The sequence below is a fragment of the Numenius arquata genome, chromosome 3 (assembly GCF_964106895.1).
Source record: "Numenius arquata chromosome 3, bNumArq3.hap1.1, whole genome shotgun sequence".
NCBI classification, from domain to species: domain Eukaryota; kingdom Metazoa; phylum Chordata; class Aves; order Charadriiformes; family Scolopacidae; genus Numenius; species Numenius arquata.
Window position 1 is genome coordinate 5356863 of NC_133578.1, and position 10794 is coordinate 5367656.

Below are 10794 nucleotides of genomic sequence, written 5' to 3' on the forward strand. Positions count from 1 at the left end.
AAACTAAGTTTAAGATAAACTTTTTGCAGCAGGGTGCACCTTTTCATTATGGAAGTTCAGAGCACAATATACAAGGATCCAATACCTCACCACAATCACTATGAACTTTTGCCAAAAAAAAAAAAAAAAAAAGTAATAAAAAAAGAAAAAAGATAATGATTGCATTGATACAGGTGCTGGAGCTCTGGTCAGCATTTCAAATTGCCCTAGTCTGTTAAACATATTAACCTACCTTTGAAAATAAAATACCTGCCCGAAGCAATTCTCAATGTATTTCCCATTAAAAAAAAAAATCCCAGTTCAGCTACTTGAAAATTGGTTGCATACATGATGAGGTATTTCTACAATATGCCAGGCTTAACCCCAAAATGTTCCCAGGTATGCCTCTGCACTCTATTACAGATTCCTGAAAACAGGATTTATTACAGAAGTGCTTGATCACAGCTTTACAAAAGACAACACCATAATTCTGATGTCTCAGGAGTTGATTGGAAAAACACCTCACTGCAGGTTATCACAAATTTTTATTAGTCAATATCTAATTTTGTTCTGTATCACACATAAAATATTACTGTTTTCAAGTCTCTGAGTGGTGCTAAGATGCAGTATCCACCAGGGAAGGGCCAGTCCTCCCAGCCAAGCTCTCAGCTTCACTGCAGGCTTTCTATACAGTTCCTGTAGTGCAAAAGGTCTATAAATACCACCAATAAAACCTCTTACTCTTAAAAACCTCTTCCCAGTCCAAGTCTTAAGGATTTCACTGCTGGAGTAGTAGCTTGCCTCCCCGAGAAGGTTATCTTCATGGAAAGAAAAAAAAAAAAATGTATATATGTACAGCTAAAAAAACCTCAGTGCCACAGCAAGCACTACTCGTGATATCAGTCAGAAACTACTGAGAGCTACGGAAATATTATTGGTGGTTGTGCTGGGGGTGAAGTGGCTGCTCAGCATACAGCACAGCAGAGGTGCAAAAACAGGTTTCCTTCTCCTGCAGAAGATATTGGCCTACAGAGGGGCAGGTTCCCAGCAGGAATCAGCCATGGCCCCACGCACAAAGCAATTGCAACACGGGGTCCATAGGAAAATGAGTCCAGAATAAAAATTCTAATAATAATTAAGGAAATGGAAGAATTCTGGGAGAATATTAACTGTGGGAAGAACCACATAAGTGTGCAGAAAAATGGAAGTTTTTACATAAAAAGCAGTGTTTCAACACCACCTCTGTAATAAGAGGTGTTCAGTTTTAAAAGTCTGATATCAGATACTGGACTTATTAGTGTTGTGTATCAATGTGTTGTGAAAAACCACACTCTCTCTCCTCCACTTTTTCCTCTGACTTTAGAAGGACAAATGTGATTAGCAGAGAACACATCCACTTGCATAAGAACATTTTCTAATTATTCATGTGGCTATAAATGACCTCTGGCAGCTCATAACAGTGAAAACTGAAGATGAACAGTACATGCCATTGGGAAAATAGTGCAAGTCCTTCCCCATTTCCCTTTAAATGAAATTTTTGGCCTTGTTATGGCAAAGAAATAAAATTGAACACACAGTTTTATTAAGGTTTAAGTTCCTCTCTTGTCTTGGCCACATGCTTCCAGCACCTCTCCCGTGCCAGCACCAATAATCAAGTGGTTGAGAAATTATTTCCTTTCTTAACCATTTTTGGGGTTTGTTTTTTTTTTTTTAAGATCTGTCTTAATTTTCAGCCGTGTGAGCTCCTGATCCAGCTGATCAGGATCCAGACCTGATAAGGTCACTCAAAAATAGGACTGCTGGCTTATGTGGGAGATGCCAAGATGTTTTGCACAGACAGAAGAGGGGATGAAGGGATGATATATTCAATGTTACCATGTACTTGGACCTGTTCAAACTAGTTGCAAACTTGCAGCCTGATTCATCCTCATCTGAGGTAGTGTAGATGTCCACATTACGTGAAGACCTGTGCAATCTTTCATGTTGTGTTTGTAACTATTAAGCGCAGTGCAAACACCACACAATATAATAAAACAAATTGGTTCTGTCTGAAAATGGGAGAGGCAAACTTGTTAGATAAGATGAAAGTCTCTGCATTTCACTCAGAAACAAGCTTTACAGCTTAGTCATAAATACCTAAGAATCTTTTTTTCTGATAGAAATGTGGTACAAGTTAATATATTTCTTTTCTGGGTGGCACATATAGCACTAGAAAATCCAATGTGTCCCCATGGCAAACCTACGACTGGAAGATGCAATGTTAGTTTTTCAATACAGTTTACCTACTGGAACCAAGCTCAATCTAGCCCCAGCTGGAAGTTACCGCAGTCATCGTGTTTCTTACAGCAGCCCGCAAAATAGATTACAGCATACTAGTATTGCCATTAAATTATGGTATGTAGTTTTGAGGTAGCAATGATAAATATTTATGACTTTCTTAGTGTACTGATCTTGAATAGTGGTTATTTCACAATTTGCTTTGCCCAATAAGCAGGTTAATTTGCAAATGGAAATATTAAACTTTTTTCCTATTATTTCTGTTTTCATAGAAGATTATCCTTATTGTCTTATTCTATTTCACAATAACTATGCTATACTGAGATATTTTTAACAATTCAGTAGCTATTTAGAAAAAAAAATGCAGTTATTAAAGTAACATTAAGTGCTTTAATGATCATTTTTGGTTGGGGCACACATGTTATAAATAAATTCAAATGCCATATTAACCTTAAATTAAAAAATAGAAAAGTTGCAGTCAGCAAGAAAATTAGATGTCTTACCAAACTTTGTATTGCAACTTTTAAATTCCCTGAGAAGATTTTACTGGAAGTGATACTTAACCTTTATATGTCATGATCTTGGGATGGCAAGGTCTACACTTCTATGGCCAGGCCAATTATCTTCAATTAAGCAATAAATGTGCAAGGCTTTTTCAGTGCCAGTATAAATTCCCCAGCTTTATGCTATACCTTCAGAAATACCGTAAGAGTTAAAAAACAGAATCACCTTCAAGTAACATTTTAATGAACCACACCTTCACATAACTTCACCATTTAATATCTTTCATTTAGATAAGGTTTTACAGCAACCTTAAAGAATAAAACTGCTTGGCTACACTAATTTGAAATAGAAAGCATATTGCCCTAGTGTCTTACAGGGGTGTCTTAACTATCCACCATGTATATTTCTTCTGGACAATGACCATATAAAAGATTAACATGTTGGGGGTGTTCATTGTAAAACATGAAATTTATTGGAACAGTTCATTTTTTTAAAATTTACTATAAAAGATTACAATCACCTACCCTGCAGGAACAATGGTAATATATCTGCAACAGAGCTTATTCACACAGTTCTCTTGGTTTTGTTATCGAAGAGGTATATGAAATATATCTGAGACATATGCTGAGATTTTTTTTCAAGTTGCATCAAAAATGTCATTTAACTTTTCTCAGAAGTAACATATTCTACTGAAGTGCTTTTATTAGACAAAAGACATTAATTACAAATGTGTAAAATAGGGGCTGCACAGGCTATTCTGGCATTACCAGGGCACAATAGAAAAGATCCAGACGGTAGGAAAACAGTGAGATACGGTGTTCTCCTGGATTTTCACAAAGTGTGTATGGGCCACTTTTGACACGTTGCTTTATAACACAATCCCAGCAGGCGCAGAAGTTTTAGAATTCACAGAAAGCCTGTTATGCTTTCCCTGACCCCCAAAAATACCAGAGAATTTTTATTGTGTAGGGAGAAAAAGCAATACAGGAAAAACAAACCGCAAATGTTTTTACAAAATGCAGCATGGCATTTATTACCATCTGATGTGCCTTTTAAGCACACTTACTTACTTATTCCTCCAATATGTATTTGGAGTGAGTCTTGCAAATAATAGTGAAATAAAAGATCACAGTAACCACGTCCTTTCCTTACTAACTGGTGAAACCAATCACTTTTTATATCACTTTTTATGCATAGCCACTTTTTTTTTTTTTTTTTGCCAATGCATTTCTTTACAAAATTGCAGGACCAGGTCTATCCTACTATATTAATATCGCATTCACCAAAGTTCACCTGGTTGATGCTTTCCAGCCCAAAAACATCAAGCTAAATTACTAACAGGTTTGAGAGGAGAAGGCTTTGAGGCAAGACAGGGCACAACAGCACAGAGAAGGACACCAAGAACCCTCAGGGAAGCACAAAACAGCTATTTGCTAGGAAATGGCAAATATCTCCAACAAAGAGTCTGAGGATATCCTTCTTGATACAAAGAGCACAAAAAGGACAAGCAAAGCCCTGGGCGGGTCCAGCCTCCAAGAAATTTCATCAGCCGTTGACAGAAGGCAGAGAAGAAACGCAAAACCATGATGCAGAGGACAACCCATGGCTGATGGGATTCACTTGGTCACACTCAGAGCAAACTCCTCAGCTTTCTAAATTCACATTTCCGATGCAAGGGGTGAGTCTCACCAAAAGCACGCTGAGAACTTTGACTTGCCAAACGTGTAGGAGACAAGGTGAAAACCTGCAGAGGTAGCGTTAAATATTTTGCATATAAGTCCTCTGCTGTTTTATGCATTGTTTTCTGTGTTTTGTATTGCTATCTATGTGTGAAATAAGTGCATGTTGACTGGCACTGAGAAATCTGGGTTTAATCACTCAAAACAGGTAGTAAGGACTCCAAAGCACCAGACAGCTGGGCAAGAGATAACACAGATTGCTGGATGGAGCCCCTAGCCACATTTCCCTGCCCTCCAAATTACTGGCACAAGGGAGCTCACTAGGCTTAACATTAACCAAAAAAAAAAAAAGAAAACAATAGTACCAGCTGCCAGGCAGCCTCAGAGAAAGTACCTCATTATTTACTGCAGGAAAAAAACACACTAAATTTGTCCTTAAATATTTTCAAATGGTTTAGGATTCATTCTTTAAAATGTGTTAAATAAAGCTCCTTGGTTGTAAGTCTTTGCTGTTGTGTGTTACAATAAAAACTTTTGCTTACATTACATATATTTTGCTTCAGGGTTCCAAAGCATATATGCATATTCTACATCTAGTATATTTGTGTAGTGATATTATGATCATCCCACAGAATTAGGTTTTAAAATGACCTTAAAAGAGCCTGTATTTGTTAACTGGATTCTCCAGGGCCCAGAAACTCTTGTTTTTCCCCTCTGAGTCAAAATCTCCTCAGCAAAGTAATATTCAAAATAATATTCAAAAGGCGCTGTCAGATCCCTCACTTTCAGTTGTCTCCTTCGTTTCTACAGGGAGAAGTGCTGTGATTCATACTCAGAGGTACACAGGTCATTCATAACCACAGAGATGCAGATATTGTGATGCAGCCTTGTCAGCAGACATTTTTTAGTGGTGGATAATTGAAAAAGAAAGGGCCAACATCTATGCAACGGCTTTAATTCCCGTACTGTAACTCTCCTCCCACCTCCACTTCTCGCTGGTTCAGATGGTGAACCTGTGAGACCTCTCTCCTTAGTGGAAACTTTTAGTAGAGTTTCCTAAGCAGCTGTTGAACACATCTAATAACCATACTCCTCTCGGTGTCTTTGAATCCTTCTGACAAATTGCTTCGCCTGGCTCTCCATAGAGTTAAAATGGATTCAAACTAAAAATATATGATGCCTCACACCTCCTCTTTCCTGTTACCCTCTCTGTCTGTGGACTTTAAAAATGAAGTCAATGCTGTAGCACAGGGGTGATTCTGTGATAGAAACATGGTCCTTTACTTCCCAATGGAGAAAATGGAGGCTCTTCCCTTAGCATAGTTTAAGTTCAATCACAACAGCTCAAGAAGGAATCCGTTTCTCCGGACTTGCTCGTTTGGCTCTAGCCAAATGGATTTTATAGTAATTTTTCTTTAACTTTATAATGAAACTAAAGAAACAAACATGCAATATCCATACATTTAATCAGCATCTTGTATATACTCTGTTACATACTCTAACTTGTACATCAGTTGGACATAGGGAAGTAGCTATTTCGTTAATGCAACTTTTATTTTGTAGATGGTGTTTCCTGATGGTGAGTTATACTACAATGCAGTGTTTCTATTGCTGTGGCACTGGTAATTATGATAGCATTTCTTATTAACTAAATAAAATATTAGAAATCTTTTTCATGTCTTTGTTGAAAGTCCAATCACAATGTCAGTGAGTCTATGAGGGAGTGTTTGGAGGCTTCCACACTACCTTTTTCTCTGAAAAATTATCATTTGTAGTGCGAGTATTTCTACACAGTATGTGTAGAAAGTGTAGAGGACTTTTTCCTTGTACATGGCCACCATATATAACATTGCCTACAGCTGATTTGCAACTACAAGTCACAGTGGCAGGGCTGCTCCATCACTCTGTCATGAGAATTTAAAGCATTGTGAGCTGACGTCTTACATGCTTCTGCTCCCTTTCCTAAACCAGCAGTAAGGCTCATCTGGCTCCAAGATGAGCTGATGTGAGGAATGATAAAACCACTCACCCAGGGAGAAGAGTGGCTGGCTCAGCTTGCGGCGGTGTGAGGGTGGGGAACACTCTGCAGCTGCAGGCCTGGAGCAAACAAAATGCCTGGAGCCTGTACCCTCGAGCCTGTACCCCTTGTGCAGACAGCAGCTCTCTTGGGTATACAACTGTTCAAGAAAACAGTGCGGGGCGGGGGGTGGAAGAAAGATAAAAACCCTGACAATTTTGTCTAATTCAATGTTCTTCCCAGAGCTGAACATGAGCATCCGCAGAAGAACTATAGATCTCAGCATCACTGCTGGCCAAAGCACATTGCGACCTCCCTCCCAGGACTGAGCATATCCTGACCATAAGGAATTTAAAAGCAGAAAGCTGAAAAATCAGACATAGGAGTACTTCTAAGGAAACATTATTGCCACCAGTTGAGATGTTGGAACTAAGAAAAATTCTCAGATTTGAAGTTTTATGAAGTATGCCTCTCTCAATCTGAATAAGCTCTGAAACATTAGCTGGTTTTCTAATGTAGGTTGCACTTCAAGAAGAGAAAATCGTGGCTGTGCTTAGAAGAATCTTCATAAAAGTATAAAACCCATTTCTGTGAAGGGCAACGAAAAGAACTGTTGAGAGGCTGAGCAGAACCAGCACCAACATTTTGCAGTGCCCATGATCAGAAGAGGACAGTCATAACCCATGTGAGCACCGTGGCCACTGCCACTACCTCCCCAGCGACACCTGGGTGAGCTGTTATAGGACAGATATGCAAACGAACAAAGATAAAATTGCACAATAACACACTTGGCATTTCTTAATTCTGAAGTGTTTAAATTCACAATTAAAATACTGCTTAGCCAATAGAGTTATTTTCTATGTAATATGCTTTATGAATATATATGGAGCTGCTGTACCAAAATCAATGCAAACATCCCAAAAATACTTTAATTTTTTTTTTTATTAAATGAAGCCAGTGGATCTGCTAATCTCGATGTGAAAATTTATTCATTTCAATTTAATATCCCCCCTTGGTTATTTTTTATTTCTTTGCCCTGCTTTGATCAGGCTCATGACTGATTCCAAATTGTGAAGCCACCCCTTGCAAAGTGCCTATGGTGCGATGTACTGAGTCTATGTGTTTGAGAACATTAACATTAATAAGGATTTGAAGTTTTTTGCACATATCCAAGGCAATCAAATTAGGATTATTTTCAACAACTCGAGAACTAATTTTTGTTTCTGTCGTGTGTATCTATTTCTCTTTCAAGACGAGATTTCTTATAGAATACCTCAACGTGTTTTTATAGGAATTTTCCACTGATAATATTTATAAATTTCAAGGACATTTTAGAATTGACAGCATGAGGCCGCCAGTATTATGTCACTCAAACTGAAGTCCTCTTCGACAACACAGAATTTTCCCCCAATATTACTGACAGATGTCTCAAGAGCAAGTCACCTGTTACATTCAGTGGTTTGTAGCTGACACTTCTTTTATTTTATATGCTAGAACATTATTCCACAATAATTTAAAATTATTTTTCTCTCCAATAACTTTTAAACAGATAAAGCCATTTGTAACACAAGCCAGACAATTTTTACACTGTGGCGGCACATCACACATCCCACATTTTTCTCTTCTGCAAGGGTTTCACTCACAGCGGGAACAAGACACCTATTTAATATCATCCAGGGTAAAACTCACAAATTTTTGTATTCAATTTACCAGGAAATGCAATGAGGTTCTAAACATTTAAATAAAGGCACCCCACATGGCTCTGTGTCTTGCTGAACAGTTTACCAATTCAAAGGGATGCCAGGAAGAAGTAACATTTAAGTAGCTGCAATATGCATTGATTTTATGAACGATTAAGTTTTGCCAAATTGCAAGAAGAAAAAATTAGGCTTCAGAAATTTGCTTGACATAAGGGAATTAATAGTGGAGGTTCATTAATCAAAGTCTATAAGGACTTTATTAATAACCTTACCTGTTAGTTGTAAAGGAAAACAATGATATTTTAAAACGTTTAGAACACTTAGGGTACCTTCAGGAATTGCTGTTGTTAGAAACTATGTTCATAGTTAAGCTCCACTAATAAGACGAAAATTGCTGATATCAGTCTGAGGAAAATATACAAGAGTAATTTGGGCAAAGATGGGCTTGCAAGAATGCATAGTTAATGAAAGCATCTGAGAGTAGTTATTTGGAGCTTTCCCTGGGCTATATCTATTGACACAGCAGCATCTCAACATACCAGACCATATTAAAAAGTTGTAAAAGTAAAAAAAAAAAGAAAAGAGCTGATGTTCATCTTGTTTGCTTTCTTCAATGGCTTGACACAGACGACTGCTTGGGTTTTAGTACATGGGCTGCAAACTAATGCTTTAGATTTTGCATAACAAACCAACTAATTTTTCTAATTAGTCAATGAAATGCATGCAGTTGAGCCTATCTCATCTGAACTAATCTTGACAGTGAAGCCAATATTTCTGGGATGTCAGGTTTTGTGGTTAAAGATTAATTCTAGCCTAATTCCTAGTGTACTAAGATGTTATTTGGAAAGCATTTGAAATAGGTCATTCCCAGCTATAAAAGGGTTCAAGAAGAAAAAAATCCATAAAGAAATAAACAACTTTGATAATTAAGTTATCGGACAACTGAATTAACTAAAGTTTCTGTAGTGAAAGTCTTATCCTGAGCTTTGATGAACACAATCTAAAATTATTTCCCCAATAAACAAACAAATATATAAACGAACACAGGCTTTTTATGAATCTTCAACAGAATAGAAAATTCATATTTTTCCAGTTTACTTAATCTTTATTTTTCGCCTGTATGGTCCTATTCCTTTTAAATTTTACTTGAAATTTTGCTCTTTCTCTGCAAGATTATTCTGCACAGCATTTAGCGAGAACCTCCACAAACCATATTATTTAAAAATAAATAACATCCTCCATTTCAGTGCTGGAGAAATTGTGTAGGTACCCTTAACAAAATTATTACTTTTTTGGGAAAGACGTTGGTGTTGAACCACTAAATTATCTTTACTGTAACACACCTCTACAACAGTATTCAGTAAAAGCAATCAGGCCATATTTTCCACTCTTGCTTATGTAAATCAAAAATAAATCATCTGAAGCCAGCAGGCGTGACCCAGTGAGAACAGGTTCCCAGCTGTTAAGTATGGGCTTAGTCAGGAAAGATTTGTTGGATTCTGCGGTTTACGCTAAATGCAAGTAAAAAGCAGATTTGTCTTTGCTCCTGGTTTATAGAACAAGCCTGAAATTTGGGCTTTTGTAACACTCATTATCACTTTGATCTTCCCTGAATGTATACAGTGTGTTAATTACTGTAAGTAGGATTTGTGATCCCATTTGAACTCTGATTCAGACCCAGATACTCACTGACATCCTACTGTCGCCTGAACATCCTTTTCTCTACACTTCTCACACACAATAGAGGCAATTTACTGACAAACTGCAGAGCCAGGGAGAGAAATAATGTATCCCCTAGATCACCATTCTTTTGGATGCATTTCTTCAGGACTTGAGCTCAAATTCCCAACCCTGAGCAGCTTCAAAGACCTGATCCTTTTTTCCACTGCCAGTCTTGGAGCTGCCCTTTGCAGGTTGTCCCGTGAGTCAGCAGGGCTCAGAGAAGATCCACAAGATATCATGCCACAAGGCTGAAGGGCAGCATCAAAAAACATTTTACATTTCTTGATGTCTTATCTATCTGTTTGTAAAATATGCTAATCACAGTCTATCTGATATAACCTGGCTCTCCTTGTGGCTGTTCTGAACATAATATTTTACATGTCTGAGAAGAGACAAATAAGATTGTCTGGGCTGGATAAGGGTAGAGTTTATAGAGTGTCCCCACATGGTGACAGTTGAATATACATTCATCCTCGTACAGACCGAGTGCATGCAGACATCAAAACTCAAATTTAATTTCTTCTCTATCAAATAAGACAGAGCATACCGTATTCTCCAAGCAACCACTATTATCTACTCAGGCACTGATATTTCTGATCTCCTAAACTCTGTTAGCTTGGCCTTTGGAAGATCTTTCTCTGTGATTAGACAGATATAATGTCCTCAAATGAACGGTTGTATCAGTTCACATACACAGCCGCTGATGTCTAGGCATTGATATTGGGAAAACAGATCCCTTCTGGTCTGCGTCCCAAAATCTGAGCAGAAGGTAGTGGTCTGTTAAATAAAGTAACATCAAATTAGAGGGAGCAGGCTCTGCTTTCCCAGCTCTAGATTTACTAAAATTTATCTAAAATTATTCAGTACAAAAAGACATGCAGTATCAAATCCCATATGCAAAAGAGAAGATTCTCCT